This window comes from Rhodnius prolixus, unplaced genomic scaffold, assembly GCF_049639745.1.
Source record: "Rhodnius prolixus isolate KJV_2025 unplaced genomic scaffold, Rpr scaffold_2, whole genome shotgun sequence".
Taxonomy (NCBI): Eukaryota; Metazoa; Arthropoda; class Insecta; order Hemiptera; family Reduviidae; genus Rhodnius; species Rhodnius prolixus.
Genome location: NW_027411592.1, coordinates 62,543,593 through 62,561,712, shown reverse-complemented (window position 1 = coordinate 62,561,712; position 18,120 = coordinate 62,543,593). Strand labels below are relative to the sequence as shown.

Here is an 18,120-nt window from a genome sequence, read left to right as displayed (position 1 = left end):
AATTGAAAGCGTGGCGGAAGAGGAAATGACTCCCTACATCCAACCACTGTTCAGTACACACAATATGGTTGAGGAGAGCTCCGGATGTAACTTCCGGATGCTTGTACGCTTCGTATGAAAACCCAAAGCTTTTGAAAAAAGATTCAATCACAACCCAGCCTTTCGGTTTTCATTCTGTGAAAAAGCTATGGGGCGAAAGAGGGGCGTGTAGGAGAAGTTAGAATTCTTTGGACATAATAAATTGGAACGGACGGAGGTCTGGCCAGAATCTCTCGCGGAAAGATCCTACAGTTGGGAGGAGGCCTGCCTCTGTATAGTAAAAGTAAAAAGAACTAGAACGGCCACAGCTGGAATGAGCACCAGAGACCCAGTTAATTGTCACACATATATTAAATTTAACTAGACATGCATTAAAACTTATGCTGGTAGAGAATGTGTGTGCAGCGAATGGAGTGCAGTTGCAGTTGATTGGGCTGGTGTAGAGCGGATGCTGGTTTTGTCCAGTGCTTCGTGAGTACAACATGGCTGCCAACCGGACACACTCATTCCTTTTTTACTGAAGCCGCCGCAACGTTATCCACTCTTAACTAATCTAATGGCGGCTGGCTCACAGAACTGGCGCTACTATTTCCATAAAATAGACATTGACTCATCCTGCACGTGCTCTTCAGGATAATCCCCCCCCCCGCTCCGCCTTTATAAACATTTAATGAACTTCTACAACTATTTAATTCATCACTTATCGATAATTAAATTAACGTTTTAGTTAATTTTAGCCTCTTCTTTTTGAATTGAATTTACTATAAACTAGAACGGCTGATGTAATCGCATACCGGCGCTACAACGTGGCCTGCAATTTACAAAAAATCAATCTAGCTCTTTCATTGTTTGGGAATTAGTCATAATGTAGTCTTATTTCTTTAAGCTGCCGATTATATTGTTAGGGCGGGGTTGGAACTTCTTTCTTTCGTACTAGCGAGCTCTGAGATCTATCTTCAACAACTTGTCGCGATGTTCTCTGGATCTTCAGGGTTTTTTAGGCTAAGCCTGCTGTCTTGCTTCTGTCAGGAAAACCCTTTCGGTTCGGGAATTTCATGGAAGCCTTTAAATTTCTAATTTACAGAAAATTCTTTAAGGAAGAGTGACGTCTTTACAGAGTAAGTTTCTGAGTAACTGGTGGTAACCGGAAGTATTGGAAAGATGCAATAATGGGAGCAGAGAGTGGAGTGGTTCACTTTTGAGAAAAGACTTAGTTTCGACAGACAAAAGAACCTTCCGCCTTCATTGGGTTTTGAAGGTGGAAAAGATTCAGCAAAAAAAAGGGTGCAGCAGCCTGGTCCCATGCTTGCATGAGATTGCAGAACTACCTCGGCACCCTGGAGTCTGCGTGCTGCAGCAAAGTGCAGCAGCACATCGAGGCTGCCAGATGTTCACTCAGCCGTCAGCTCCCCCACGTCCTCTATTGCCCTTTTAGCCGCCAGGGTAAAGGAGGGTTGAGGACAGCCCCGTCCCTCTGGCCTCTTACACCCCGGTTAACTGTAACCCTCTTTGTGCAGTGTGCAATCTATACCACCATTTTATTACTCAAACGAGTTTAAGAGAGAATTTAGACTTTGTATAGTTTTTTACCCGCAAAAACTATTACATTTTCTAAAGTTTCTCAACTCGGAAAAAATTGGTCCGTGTGTTCCGTTTTAGGACCAATGGTGGTTCTAAAATCAAGGGATTTCCTGACCTCTGTTAAGCCCTAAGTTTTCTAAAAACAAGCTCGCAGTTTAAATGACGATCTTATGGGGTACATGTATCTAGTAATACTCCAAACATGTTTAGGGACTGGATGGATTGTAGATTTTAATCAGTGGATCCTCTTTTATTAGAAAAACTATTTTAAATAATTAAAGAAAACTAGGGGGTTTCCCTGGATAAAACGGGAACTTCCCTAACTAACGATAGAGAAGTTCTTCTTTCTGTTTCCTGCCAAAATATGAGAAGTATTCCTGTGTGCAGGTAATTATCGCCGGGACAGTTACACATGTGAGACGAGTTGTGTTTGCGCAGGTGTAACAACTAGTTCATACAAACTGGAAAAGCGTAACAAAAAGCGGCTCTGGTTGTTTTCCAGACCAACCTGGCTGGCAATGCTCAACTTCTGGACAATAATTTAATGGATCCAGTGAACATAACGCCGCTCAACTTACTGCTCATCTATTCCAGTCTTTGTGATTGTATATTGGGCGTAAAATGTTTGGATTTCCAGCGAACACGGAATTTTAGCAACTCATGTGAATTCATAGTATAAATGTAGAGATAGTAAAACTTTACAATTTCCGGAAAAGCCCGTTACAGTTCTGTCCATAACTTCCTTAAAACCATGCCATGAGCCTCCTTGATAGAAATTTCTTGAAGCCGATATTCACTAGATAAGAGAGGCCGATGTTGGTCTAGTGGCTTGAGAGATTCCCATTTCGAATCCCGCGTATAGCTACTTTTTATTTGTTAGAAAAAGTTGCTTCTGCCCAATTCCACGACACCTAATTAGTTAAGCCTCGCCTGAAAAATATATACGACTGCTTTCACTTTTAATTACTTTTTATTCGCGAGACATTTTGAGGGTGTAAAGTTTAACTAAAGTTAGATAAAATATAAACAATGTGAAACTGTCCATTAAAGTGGCTTAAACGATGTTTTTAAGTGAAATCGCACTCTACAGTGACTCCCTCCAGAAAAGCCGTAAAATGGATTTCTCCACGAAAGCGTTTCAGATTATCGATTCAGATCTATAAATAGGCATTAGGTCTGCTATTCTGGAAATCTCCCTTCAAAGAAAAAGGATTATTTAATTATTACCTTCAAAAGGCATGATGTATTTGGTGGAGTCTCTTTGAACACCCAGTAAGCGAGACTAAGGTAAAGAATTCGTACAATGGCAGAAAAGAAGACCAGCTGTGACTATTGTGACGAAATAAACAGTTATTTGCATAGATGTGGAAATGATTGGTGTACAACGTAAAGGTGTAGAAGTATGACTGGCAACAAGATGAATGGAAGAGAAGTTATGACTGCGCGCTCTCACTTCAATGACGACAGATTTATTAGTGAGCAAAGAAGAAAATGGTGACGTCTAGTCTGTCGGTCTGTCCCATTGACCGACAGTATTTATAGTTCCGCGTGTGTGAACCTACTGCCTTTCAGACGGGAACGGTCTTGACACCTACTTGGCTGGCTGTCACGACGTGTGCGGTCTAGGTATGTGAACACTCCTGGGCAGTTCACGCTTAGTATTTCGTGGATGATGCTCTTCCGCAAGGGATCTAGTGGAATTCATTCAACCGGAATTAGTTTCCTCCCGAGAACAAATCGCTAACTGTGTACCATAATCATTGCATTCACGTAGATCCAGAACTTTTATTTGAAACTCTCCCTGGAAAATTCGATTTACGGGGATTACGGAGAGGGACAGGGCAGTGATACTTTGTAGAGTCATTTCAGCGAAATTTGCCGTCTTAATAATAGTTTTAAATGGTAGTATGGTATGTATTGTTGGTTTACTGGGTGCAATTCCCCGGTCTTAGGCCTTGTATTTTATTTAATGGTTAATATGAGAAATTTACAGTAAAGTATGTTCTCTAGTCGCCTCCGTCCACGACACCTAATTGGTAGTTGGACGTAAAGCCCCGCCTGAATAATAGTTTTAAATGAATGCAGCAAAAGTTTCGAGTTAGAAGATCACAGCATCATCACCGGAAGTTTTATGAATTGATTTTTTTAGTTGTGAGCCATTTTTTTCGGAAGTCCTGTTACCTTTTCTATACAATTTCTAATTTTCAAGAAAATGTAATTACGTAAACTGGAAGGCATTTTAGGGTTCTCGCCAGATTGTTTATTTCCAGTGTATTGATATTTATGGTAGGTAGCTTCAGGTAGTAGTGGTGAGAGGACTTCATGACGCAGTATATGGTAGACCAACTTGCGAAGTTCGTCCAGTGTGTGTGTGTGACGTCATTTGGTTAACAAAAAAATAAGTTGGGCCCAAAATTGTGTAAAAGCGTAGAAAACATACGTTATTGAAGTCAGACTATCTGCTCTAACAATAGACTGGAATGGTTGAGACGGTGAAGGTCACGACGAGGTGGAGGAGAGGTATACCTGCGATGTAAACAATGGACAGCTTCCCAGCGTGGCCGCCAGATCGCTCTCTACACATACATCTCTCTGACTCATACCTCTCTGGTGTGTTTACAGTTCATATTTCATTCGCTAATTATATGGCTGGTTCGTTCGATCTGTGGCGGTGTCACTATTTTTAGCGATCGACCTAGTTTTTCCTTTTGGGCAGTCGCCTCCTCCTTCTCTACGTATTGTTTAGCATCCTCCTGTTGCTATGTTGGCACAAGAGGGGGCAGTTTTGCCCGCTGCCATTATTAAATGCCCATTTTTGTGCGACTTCCACTTACAGTATTTTTGGCAACAATGTTTACCCGTTACGACTAGATCCAGAAATGGCTTCTTTCTTGTCGAGGAAACAACGCCTGTAGCATTCTTTTCGAAGTTTTTTTGTTTTCGTTTTTCGACTATCTCAAGACAAGAGGAAGTGTTGATATCTGGGCATATTTACGTCCTTTTATATGTCGTGAAATATTGTAGGAGTAATCGATAGAAGTGGCAGTCAGTCTAACATGGTCGACCGGAAGTGATACCGGAAGGGTTTTCAGTGCGACTAGTTGCACTAATTGAATTTACTCCACGGAAATTCGTTTAAAGGCATATCTGTCTGAACTGAATAACCAAACCGGAAGTGACATTTTATTAAATGGTTTTTTCACTTTTTTTCTTATTTCGTACATAGGTTTACACATAGATCTGGATAAATGTTACTTTAATCGTAGTTCCTGGAAAATCCGTTTAGAGGAAGATCTAGGTGAGTGGAGGCGGAAGCTACTCTGTAAGTTGGAAACTGGAGAATGGTGGCCAGATAAAGTCATGTGAGTTGCCGGATCTAACCTCTCTCACCTCAGAGAGAGAGACCGTTTGAGGTTAAGTTCTCTCTCTCTTACTCACACACACAAACTCACTTCCACTTTGTTTTTTTTATTTTATTAGAATTATTAAAAGTGTTGTAAAATCCCTTGATTAAGTTCCAAACTGGCCTTCTCCTGCCCAGTCCCGTGTTCATCCAGTTCAGTAAATATTACGATAAACTTGCTGATCAAACAGTGTTGGCAACATTGAACTTGGGGCAACATTCTTCTCAGTGTGACCAGCTGACTGGAAATTTCATTACTTTCACATAATCTCTTCTTTCTCCATAATAAATAATAAATATGGACTCCATTTTGAGTTTTTAAATTTTTTTAATTACAAAATAAATTTAATAAAAAGAGGACTTGAGTTCTTGAATCAATATTAAGAACAATGGCGCCAACTGGTCAAGAGCCAAGTGATATTCAGTCCCTAAAATAGAAAAAAATCTGTTGTTAGATTTTCTAAAAACTTGGACTTTGTATTTCACTAGAATAAAATGGCCATTACTGATCCCCTAATATCCCTCTGAAAGCAATACTCCTTGAAGAACAGTTTCACATCAACGTTGGTACTCTTAACATACATTAATCCACTTTTTTCCTGGAAGAATGACAATTCTTCCAGAAAATTGCCTAGAAAGCCTCGATCGTTTTCCCAACTTTGGTTAGACGTTTCCTACATAAGTATGTACAGGTGTGAGAAGATAAATCCGCCTAGATTAAGTTTTAGTTTAGATTAACATGATTCAAATAAAAGTTATAGATCACGTGACTCCAAGTTTAAGGAAAATAATCAATATGAATTTTAAAAAAAAGAAAACTATCGCTTAACTCGCTAATCGAAACTAACAATCGATAAATTAGAGGAAAATAAAATTAAACTGAACTTACGGTTGATGTTGGTATTGAACGAAACATCGATTTAAATCCCTTGTAAAATTTAACATTTTCAATTACTAATTTTTATGATATTTATGCCAAACTTCAGACTGAAAATGTAAAAGACGTAATAATCACTCCTCCAAGTATGTATTCTTGTGAATACAATAAAACTGCGCCAATTCTTCTTACAACAATAAATAGAAGAATAAATCTTAATTAGAAAAATGAGAAGTGTGCCAGAAAATACAATTTATCGCTTATAGCACAACTAAACACAATTTCATTGATAGAGGCGTGGTCTCCTAGAAGTGGGTGTGGCCAACCTAACAGTTCTCACCTTTTTTGATTGGCCCAAGCATACCGCCCATATTTCTCACTTTCATTCTTCATTATGGTTGGTCAGTTGTTTATACGAATTTTTTTCTAGGAAAAATTCAATTAACTTTTTTTTTACTAAATTTTCTCCCATAGGTATTTGATGAATTATCAAATTATGCAAGAAAATCTTTTTGCCTTAAATTTACTTCAAATAAAGAGTTTTCTTGCAGAATAGTTGGTGTTTTCTGCTGCTAAAGCTAGAGGTGTGGTAAAAGTTTGAAAATTGGTTGGTTAATTGAAGAAAAAGGTGTAAAAGAAAATTGTTCACTTTTAAATCCTCCATTTTCTCGAATCATTCGCCAGAGGCTGTCTATTGACGAAAAGCCATACTCGTTGTGGAGCAGAAATTCTCAGTATTGATTGATTGGTTATTGTGTCAGCGTACAATTAGAAGCGAGCTGTATTCCTGGATGATTCTCGACACACCTTTCCCGGGAGTTTCCATCTATCCCGGAAGGATGATTTTCTTTCTCCATGATTCTATTTAGTGGACAATTTTCTCCCATTCATATTGTAGCAAATTTTATGGAAAACTTATAAAAAGACATCGGAAATAAGTTAGATAAACCATTTATGTAAACTTGTACATATTCACATGTAATATAATGATATTTTAAATATACTAATTTGTTTGTTTTGTTTTTGTTTGTTACAGGTGAGTCATTTTGTCATTTCGTTGTTAATGAGGTGAGACATTCCACGCTTTGTAGGTGAGTGCAATCAGTAAAAGATGCTCCTTTTGGTCCAGGTCCTGTAAGTAATATAAGAGGGATTCGTTCTATATGGATCCAGTACACTAGAAATGTTTAAGAGTGTTGGACTCAGACTCAATCAGTCCTTTCTGTCTAACCGGAAATGTTATACTTTACTGATCCAAGGTTTTAGAGATTTTCTCCATAAATATGGCTTCAACGATGTTTTTTTTTTTGTTTTTTTTTTCAAAACTAGACCAAAATAGATCTATTAAGACCAACACTCATGGTACCACTAACCTTGCAAGATATTCTGAAGAAGATTCCTCCCTCTAAATTAAAATCCCAGTTATCTCTGCAAGAAAGTTCCAGGAAAAGAGGGAATCCAGCAGTTAGACTAATCACTCCCAGCTACCAAAACGCACTTCCATCCATTCATTAATGCTCTGGAGACGATGCATCTTCTTCCATCAGTCAGCTCGAAAAGAGGAATGAACTTCATGTCAGAGTCTACCTTTCCGGGGATATAAAACCATTTTTTGGGTTTGTTTTATAAATTTTCTACACATGTTTCACGAAGAAACATCATACCGGATGCCGAATTCTGATATAAAGTGATTCTAGAGTAAAATGCAGTTCTGTCAACTGTATGGTGTTGGTAAGAATCTTAGTAAGTCAGATTGTACAGAAAAAGTCGTAAGTTAGGAAGATGGGCTTTTTTACCTGGAGGATACAGTGTTTAGGATGGGTAGGAGGAAGTCGTGTGAGTGGTAAGAACGTTTGGGTTAGACAGGTGAGCTAGTAAAGGTGGAGTGAAGGTCCGCTGCATCTACCTGAAGGAGCCCGGTGAGAAAGGCAAGTGGTTAGCAGCAGTCCCTGGCAGTGGTGGTCTGTTCACATTGAACTTGATAAGAGCACCCAGGAGCTTATTATGGTGACGCGGGGCCGCTCAGGAGGGGAACCCGTTCTGTGAAGGTGAACTAGTTTGGTCGTCGCCCCTTCTTCGCGCCGACGAGTTGTGTGCACTCTGCACTCTCCTCACTTTCTGGCCAGTTCTGCTTGCTGCACTAAGTCGCACATCCCTTGCCAACCGCACACACATTCCTCCTGGTCTGCTACTAAATATGGAAACACGATCTTCATCCCCTTTTTTACTTCCAGCTAAATTAGACTATAACAGCCTTATTTAATAAACCCAAGAAATCCAAAGGAATAAAATCTTTCATTTGAAACAATTTAAGATTAAAGGCCATCATTGTTCACTCACACTCTTTTCCCTTACTGTTTTTCTCAAATTTCAACTCACAAATTTGTTTAAAATTTTGGAAATTTGAGTCGGATTTAATCCTTACCGTACAGAGTTTGCGCTGGAAATATTATTTATTGGAAGTTATTGCCCTTTACAACAGGAACCACCAAATCATCATCATAGATTCTTCAGGATCCAAAATCCATGTTATTGAGACTTCATCTGGAAAAACCTGCAAATGAGTATTTCCGGTGAGAATGTGATATCGAAAATTGGACAAGATTGGCAATACTTCCTCCGATTAGGAGTAAGAGAAAGTAAGAGTGGCAGAGGCTTGCACAATATATTCTAGCTCTCACCTTGCATTAGATGCGAAATAATTAAATTACTAGATAATAACAGTAACTAAACTAGCCGTGACTGGGGAGAATGGCAGGGGGGGGCGATCATGGTGCAAAAAAATAGTTGGGCAAAATTTCTATCAAAGTGAAAACTGAGACTGTCCTAGCATTGTGAAAGCGTTACCAAACGGTTAGTAATGGCCGGCAGATCTGTGACGGTGCGTAGCGGCCTAGAGTCGGAGGAGGACGGCTTCTGCCCCTGAGGAGGTGGTGGCTTTAAAGATTGTAGTGGCTCTGGTTCATCTTCGCTTCAACATAGTATTGCTGATCTATATGATCCTCAGTTTGTCCTGAACTATTTTTTTTTAACCTTGTAGTAAATCAGCGAAATAAGTTCTCCACCGGATTTATGATAGATCATTCCAGTGTACCCTGGATTAAGTTAGCGTACCCTGGATTAAGTTATCATACCCTGGATCAAGTTTGCCTACCCAGTCTCATTTCCAATTTCTTCTCTTAATTCAGTAGTAACTCACACTGATCTCCACCAGTCCAGTCCACTGGAGGCTGATTGACATCTGGCTAGAATGCCCGGCGAACCAGGAAGTTATGAACTTCACCTACTTATCTACATAACTGCACCTTATGCATTACGATCTGATTAGCATATTATGCCTCAGAAGAAGGTAAATGTGGCTCCCGATCTCTTTTATTCGGATAGGTATATTCCTTACCTTCCTAGAAGGTACAGCTCTGATATCTATTTACCACTTTACCAGGAACCGTATTCCTTAATCTGATATCAGAAGTGGTACATTATGTTCTATTTAACTTATATTTGTAACAGTGAAAGCACGGGCGTTGTTCTTTTGATTTTGTTATGAAGTAAAAGAGTTTCGATAGATCAGAGGCAGTCAAATAGCAAAGGCTTAACTTGGCAGAAGATCAAGGCAACATTGCCCATGTTACGGTTAGTAAACTATGAGGTGACAGTAGTCTGTAGTAAACATCAAAAGAAATATTGCATTAAAAACTATTGTGCAATTTAATGTTAAAATGTATAGTAAATAACTTGGGTTCTTTTTACTATCATATTAAAGTTGGCCGAAATAGCTCTAAAAATATCGCCAGTAGTAATTTATTGCATGATAGTAGAAGAACTGCAGTATAGATAGATGTCACGGGAGAGAGAGTTCATTGGCCTGGAAGTTGGTGGTGGAGCAGAGAGAGTGGGACAGTGGTCGGCACTGTGTGTAAGATGTCGGAAGAGATGATTGGCAAGGAGGATCATTGAGTTGCCAGGCTCGGTGTGTATAACGGCAATTTAACAATATAATACCCAAGGTTTTTCAATTTGTTCAACTGGCAGGAGGAGGAGGAGGAGGGAGTTAGCCTGGCTATAGAACAGTTTCCATTGGCACTGCTCGTATCTACTGTAGACGAACAGGAGCAGGAGTCCTACCCGCAGCGTGGTACTGTTCCCAATTGATACTGTGCCCCTCTTCTCCGCGACACCGATTGTACCATTGTTGCACGTACTCCAAGTAGGCAGATCATTGTTCCTTGCAGAAGAGTGTGTGTGTGTGACTATGAGCAACCTCTCGGCGGTCCCCACTACAATCTCTCATAACTGCTGCCCATTTCTTTTACATCAAAAGTTTTATCAAGAGTAAATGACCTTCTCAAGGCGTTCTCGCGGTCCAGATTGCTGCTGAGGCTGAAATACTCTCTACTTCCTCTCATCCCTATTTTTGAGATGACGTAGGAAATGTCCGTGTCGAAACACGAAGAAAGTAGAATCAGCGCGTGTCCCTAATTTGTCCCTACCTAATAAGCTAGGAACTTTTTGGCCTAATGAAAAATGTAGAATTTGGTTTTCCCTGGGTGGAAATGGATTCTAGATTTTTTCTTTCTTCATGAAAAACTTTAAATAGAATCTATAAATTTTATTAGCAAAAGTCGTGTTTGGGTTGTTTTGGAGAAGGGTTCAGGGTAGCTTCCTTCCATGGTCTCATTTAGGTTTAATGTAAGATTTCACGATGTAAAGCTAAAGCAGAGGGAAAAATGTGTAAAGTGGTGTAAATTAGGAGGTTGAGAAGTTTATTAAGAAAGAGTCATGTGAGTGTTTGCAGCGAATTTATTTTCTGTAGCGCAATTAGCGTTCCCATGGTAGCCACCCCCTCCACTTGTTCTTCTTCTCAAGTAATTAATATTAGTTGTGAGAATTGAGCGCTGCTTAAACAAGAACGAGTGTTTCCGCTTCTAATTAAATATAATTAGTAATGAATTAAAGGAATGCGACATTTCGTAATCGTATAACTACAACAGCATCGGAGCACACTTACAGTTAGCGCAATATATGAAACTAACTGTAGATCTTCGCTGGGAAACTGTACGTCATTCACACTTTGTGTTTCTTTTTGTAATTAACCTAATTTTTATTGGTAACATGTGCATTAATTAAATCAGCTGAACTTCAGTAAGTGTTATCTGCCAAAATAATCAGATGGACGCGACATTTTGTCGTGGCTGATTAAGAATCAGTTTCAAACAAGATCCTGTCTGGCCTGTCTAGTAGAATCGAGGCTTGGATTCAGATTTTGGACAGAGTGAAATCTGTGGCTCTTATGCTTTTTGAGCAGGTAACTCCCTGAGCCCTGGGAACGATCTTTGGGATAAAGAGGTATCAGAATAATAAAGAGAACGTCTGCCTTGAATTCTAGTCTTTGAAGATAGATGTAACTAGTGAAGACTGTTTAAACAGCCCTGTCCTGTTTAATGAATCTGTTGTCTGTTACAAGTTTGATTATAAACACGATATTCTTAAGCTCTGTACAGACAGACTGTATATGAATACACAGTATTTCTGTGAGTGGCTAAATCTGTTAATGTTTGGGAGTGTATTGTTAATGCCAGTAAGTAGTTACATTTGTTACATTCAATTAGCGTGTAGTGAGGAGTGTAGAGGAGAATGTGGCTTTGTTACTCTACATGGGAGTGTACATATAGGATTTGACACATGTAGCGCTGTCTGGTAGCGCGCTCAACAACTACTGACTACGACTTGCTCTTCCTGCCCAGTCTAGCTTGATAATGCTAGATTCCCATGCTTCTGCCTGCGTTAATCAAATCACTCTAGATAATAACACAATCAGTTTCTATTTTAAACTTTTAATCAACTAGTTTTCAACTATTTTTTAATAGAAATCTATACGTTTCGTTATATTCGGATCCCGTAGGGGGGGGGGGAACCAAATTGAAATAGGAGCCCAAGCTTCCTGCATCATTTCTTCTTTTGAGATCAGTGGCAGTGATGCGATGTTTTCCAGAAACATGCTTTTTAAGCATCCCTCCACCGTAAAGTAGTTTATAGAAAATTATGTCTTTTAGTGTGCATTGAAGAAGAAAAACAAAAATGCCGGAGCCCAAAGGTTATACTCGTATTTAGTTTAGGTGTAGTAGTGGCACCGCATTGTATCTATCGATCAACATTTCTCAACCGGGAAATAAAGTTGTAAAAAAAGGATTTTTTCCCTTTATTTGAGAATTTCTGGAAATTTTTCCCAAGATTTTGGAATATTGTTTACTAACCCATGGATCTATAACTCTCCTTGAATAATTCGAATGAGTAGACAGATAAGCTTCACTTTAAGCATTATTAACAATGAAATATGCGTGGAAAGAAATCAAAGAATTTCCTCAATTTTCATTTTGTTTTGCTAAAACAAAGAACTATCATCAACTAAGATGTTTAGGTTTTGTGCGTGCAGACATGTCTGCCTCATCTGATTTTTGGCCGCTATTCATACATTGTCCTAGACAGGTTATTCAAAACTTTTTGTTTGTGAAAAAGGCATTACGTGAGTGTCGCATGTCAGCAGCGGATAATTGTTTAAAATTTGTAAGACTTTGGTGAGTGAGGCATTTTCACGACGAGCGGAAGTGCGGCACGTGCTGCGCTCTCCAGTATGACAGAAGAAAGGAAAGCTTCTGCTCTTCCTGCTTGGAAAAGAAAAGACTACATTTTATAAAAGAAAAAAAAAAAAAGAAAAAAAAATTTATTTTTTCGCCATTATTGTCAGCCTTACAAAGAGGCAGTCAGTAATTGTATAACGGTGTCCACCTAGGCTCCAAATTGCTTGCAAACGAGGCTGAAGTGCCAAGCTGGAGTTTTGTCACTTTCGGAACTTCGTCAATCGTGAAGAATCCTACGCATAAGAAGCGGGAAGGGTCAGATAAGTAAAACGTTCTCCTCCGATCGGGCGACGCAGACACTCGAAACTATAGTAGTTATTCTGGTTCCCTCCCTTTTGAACTCGATCTACTTTACTAGTCAAATAAGTAGGTACCTTGGAAGTTTTAATTTTTCTAATTCACTCGCTTAAGATCAATGCGGAAGTTTTCAGTCCGACAGATTACTAAAGTAGAAGCTTTCCAGCAGATCGTGTGATTCCAAATGGTTCAAGAGATTCGTTGATACAAAACCACAGGCGGAAGGAATAAGTGGCCGAACGACACATGCACTTTACTCTTTCCAAATCGTTGAAATTTCGGCGACAGTTTTGTTTATTTTCTGCTCCAAGTTGCTCGTAGGTCCACGCGAATTTTGGGTACTAAGGTGCCCGAAGTTCGACTCCAAGTGACTGTTCAGTCAGCAGCACCTCAGTAGTATCCTAGTGCAACTGGCGGCTTCTCACTCTAGAATAACGCTTGACAGTTAACAGTTGCAATGGCAGTCTTTCCTATCACCAGATTGTGCTGCTTCTTCTTAGAAGTTTATTTTAGGCAACCTAATTGGTTTTACATAAATGTTCACATAGGTGTTACCAGGCGCAGACTGTGTTTCTACGTCGTTATGGAGTTGTTTTGTATTTGGCGTAGCATTCGCGGTACTTATTGTCGTGCAGATATGTTAGGGAAAGAACGCTTTCCCGCGGCCGTTACGGGAAATTTTTGTTTTTTGTTCACTACAGAATTTTCCATTTTCTAAGTTTACTTAATTAAAGTAATTAGCTTTTCTTTACTTATATCTGTTGCCGTCACAAGATAGACATCCGGTTAGGCAACAGCTTCTTAAAGTAGGAGATCTCATCTTGAAAATTCCTGATTTTAATCAGTAAGTAGTTGAGAAATTCGCCGGCCAAAGAGAGAGAGCTGTGAATATCTCTTCAATTAGGTGTTGCAAAATTTTGGTAGGGCCTTGAAGTTCACCTTGAGCATATGTTGCCTCTATTAGAAATTTTCTTTCTACCTTATGAATTGCCTTATAGAAACTAACCTATTTTAGGCAGCAGCCTTTAGATTTCTAGGAGTGTCACTGGATTATAAAGACTAGAACGTATTATAATATCTCTGCTTCCTGTAAAATATCTATACTTCTTCCTGTAAAGGAATCTTTTCTGGCAATTAAGGGAACAGTAACACAGTGAACAACAATAAGGTTGCTAGCGAGATGTGGAGAGTTGCAAGTAGCGGCCACTAGTGGCGCTTGTGTTGTTCTTCTGCAGTGACACGACTTCTTCTTGTCTTCTTGAACTAAGACACCGATCTGTTGGGCGGACTAGTTTCTCTTGAACAACAAAGGGATTCGCTCTGATTACCCGTCTAACAATAGTTCGCCATTAGACTATCTAGGTCATTTGTTGTTCTATGTTGTTTACACTTGATGTTGTTATTGCTGCTTGTACAGTTGCTATTTATGTTTCCATTCTTCTTCTTCTACACATCTCTTCAGCCATGGCTTCCAAATAAACCACCTTCCACGCATCTCTTATCCATTGCCATCACCTTCTAGTTTGTCACATTTAGCCTCTCCAAAGCGTCCATCAAATCCATCCAACCAGCGCCTTCTGGGTCTACCTTACATTACACCCAAAAGATTTCCGAATCACTCGAACAGCTCTCACTATTTCAACTTTCTACTGATACCCCTATTGGGGGAAGCTACAAATTTATTATAAAAATGTTTAATTATAAAATATGTATAAATACATGCGTAATGATATTATCACATTTCTTTGATATCAGCTCGGAGTTTTTGTACAGTCACATTCTCAACTCATTTTCAAGGAACGTATGAATCATTCTTTCTTCTTTGTTTTAATATTTACGAGAGCCGGAAATCCCAGACTTGACTCAAATAAGGAAGTTAAGATTTTTCCTTTTTTTTGATTTTCGAGGATATACAGTCAAAAATACAGATACCAATTTCTAAAAGTAAACTTTTTTTTCGTGCTAGGACCTCGAAACCGGATGTTATTAATGTAAATTCGGAAAATCGTAAATCTGTGCACAATTCCAATACTTCCTCTTTACAGATGTGTGTGTGTGTGTAAAATCAGTGCATTAGTTTAGGCTGAGCGCTAGAATTGTGAGGTGATTTGGCGGAAACTCTGCCCAGAACTCTGCAATGAGAACGGCCAGCTGTGTTGCTGATGCAATCAGTTGGAGAGCGAATAAAACAGCCGTTAAATTTGAGTGTTAACTTGCCGTAACTGTCCTGTATTAAGTAACCACTGGCGGTCGCAGTTTTCAAATACTTACATAGAAAGTAATCACTAGAAGAATTCTTTTAATTACCAAACATGTCTCATCACCAGATATCTCTCTATTAATAGACATTTAGGAGATAAAGAGATTTCTATACAAGTTGATGATTAGGGCGAAAGGTTGAGGACAGCATGGCCGCGCCGCGTCTCTTTCCTAATCAATTTAATTTTTAATTAAAACCTTGAGAGCTGAACCGCGCAGCTTCACTTTACAAAAAAAAAAACCCAAATCTACATCTCTGTTCGACGGAGATAAGACAAGAATCTGACCTCTGGAGATTAAAAATTTAATAAACAATTCGTTTTTAAAAAACAAAGATTTTTTTTGTGTGTTTTCGGGAATCTCAAAGCAGTTATTTCCGGTGCGATCTCAAACCGGAAGCAAGAGCTACTTCCGGTTTAAAGCAAAATAACTTGTGGGAAGAACATTGAATCGCTACCATTTGTAAGGTCGGTTTCCCACACTAGAGCTTTTACCAGTTGGTTTTATTAGCTAGCTGTGAATTTTGAAACATCAAACCCATTGAAGACTAAATGTGAACTGATAAGTATGGTTACTGGGGAGGAAAAGGCTAGGTCTGGTTGCACAGATACGAGTGGCGCTGCTGGAGGGCAGTGACCGAGTTCGAAGGCGGCCCGGGGGTTGTTCACCCTGGTGCTGTGGAGCACTAGTCCCACCACCACTCACAGTTGGAGATAATGGAAGCGTAGTCTCCATAGCAACCCCAGGCTGGCTCGCTGGGTGCGGCAAGTTCCAAGCCGCCGCCGCCAGCTGTGTCTGTCTAATTCTGTGGAGAGCAAACTGTGTGGGAGTTTGGCCGGCTCTGTGTGGAAGAAAAAGTCGATACGGTCTCTTGAGGCGGCTCGGCTGCCGCCCCCCAGCTTGATTGTGCTCTGAATTCATTGTCTCCCGCTCCTTTCAACAGATATCATATTCACTCTGCTCACTTAACCTCCATGGCCACTTCAATCTCGTCCAATGTTCTGCCTTCTTAAACCATCTCTTCCTCTAACCACAGCTCTATGATTTTTAATGAAATTGCTTTTTCTTTTTGATTATTTTTTTTGTTTTCACTCTCCTCTAGTTTCTGTTACTTCCGCTCTCCTTTTCATTATCTACTACTTAGAACGCCCTAAATTGCCCTTAGAATACATTCGATGGATCCTTAAACTTGTGGACTTCCGGATTGGAACTGGAAGCTCTAGCCCAATCTACAGACATTATGAGCTATAACCGTCATTCCTATCCAAACTACCTTACATCCTGCTGTGCTCCAAAAACCTCACACTTCACAAATCGTAAAACAAATCACCTGGAAAATATATCTCAACTCACCATATTAAATCAATATAATTGATCAGTTCTTTAGATATAGTCTCTGTTTCTGCTATCATTCTTGAGAATCCATCTTAACTGTTTCAGTCGCCAGTAGATCCACATGACTTCCTTGGGAAAAAACCGCGACCCAAAGCGATCTCATGTCTAGGTCGGGCGGAGCTTAGACTGTTCTGAACATTTTTGTCTTTGACGAGAATATCTTGCTCTTTTTAAAGTCTAGAACTCCAAGAAATGTTGCTCAATCTAAGAGATATTTCGTATTCTAAAATTGTAAAAAATAACTTGCCATTGCAATTCATTCTATTTAAGAAGGATATATGATGTTAAAATTTAATAATATGTTTTTGAAAATGTGTAATTTACACTAGGAGATAGTTGCGTGAATGTTAATTTTAGTTTAACAATGTTTCCATAATGTTCTCTCGTATGTTTTCATCAACTCCATGTTGACTAAATTGCGTTTCGTGATGTATTTACTGGATACATCTGTAATTATTGTATATAAAGTGAAAAACAGAATTGCAGTACAGGATGTTGTTTAGTTATATATATATATATATATATATATATATATATATATATATATATATATAAAGAATGTATATATATATATATATATATACATTCTTTATTTCTACTAGATAGAGCGTTGTTCCATAGAGAATATATCTGTTCAAATGGAGGTATTAAGTGTATAAATCAATGTCATCTCTTTGACTGCCTTGTCCGCCTCTACTTCTCCCGCCAGTTAGTGTCTGAGAGTGTACAGCTGGCCTGCATTCCCCATACACAGACACACATACACACACACAGTCCCGGGTGTTAGTGCTGCTGTTCCATTGTCAGAACGCTGTCACATATCCCCCCCACTCTGCTCTACAATGTCCCATCACTGATATTCATTTGGTGGTACTTTCGTACATCTTGTAGGAACATGAACTCTTCCCCTCATTTCCCTTGGAAACTAGGAGATGAAATCACCATTGCAACAGCCGCAGTATCTCTTTCCAGAGTAATATATCTCCAAAATGGCGTGTATTACCGAGTTTAAAGTAAATTCGTTGCAAACTTTTCCACCATGAACAAAAATAATTCCACAAAACTTCCGTCTTTTAGTTTTCCGGTCTTGGTAAAGCATATCGAATCCTATCATGGCACCTAAATTAAATATCAAAATTGGAATTCTCCTCAATTTTCCGGTTTTGAGCAGACAAGATCTACAGACACACTGACCTTAAAAACTAGGTGAAAACTAAAATAGGAAATCTGTTTGATAATAACTTCTTCTACTTGTTGAGAAGTTCTTCCAAGTTCATAGCTAACATCCTTCCTTTTCGAGTAAATCCAAAAAAAAAATCTATACGGCAAAGTCACTCGTTTATTCCAATCTGGTATTTTATGTTCGTTAATATCATGTATTTGGCGAAATAATAATAATAATATGAATCAGAATTAGTACGTTAGAGAGAAGTTTGACCCAGCTGTTTTCTGAAAACCCTCCATAAATCAATTTTCCAGGGAAATGCGTGAAGATATAATGACGGAAATATGGTGGCAAAACAGTGTGCGAAGCTTTAAACAAAACAGAATTTTTTTTGAGAAAGCGCCTTAAACCTGAAAAATTTCAGTGACAGCACTAGGAACCCTGGATGTCACGTACACAGTGCCCA

At 39.1% G+C, this 18,120-nt stretch overlaps 1 protein-coding gene and 1 long non-coding RNA gene across 2 annotated transcripts in view; one reads left to right on the top strand and one right to left on the bottom strand.

Annotated features, from left to right (window-relative positions):
* fax (failed axon connections) overlaps positions 1–18,120 on the top strand; it is an 80,990-nt gene that overhangs the window by 52,590 nt on the left and 10,280 nt on the right. The window lies entirely within an intron of this gene.
* On the bottom strand, positions 5,160–11,012 carry LOC141450126 (uncharacterized). The gene is made up of 4 exons (XR_012455942.1): positions 10,909–11,012; positions 8,326–8,454; positions 5,913–6,010; positions 5,160–5,451 (listed from the first exon to the last, which is right to left on the bottom strand). It is a non-coding gene; the product is annotated as an uncharacterized lncRNA (long non-coding RNA).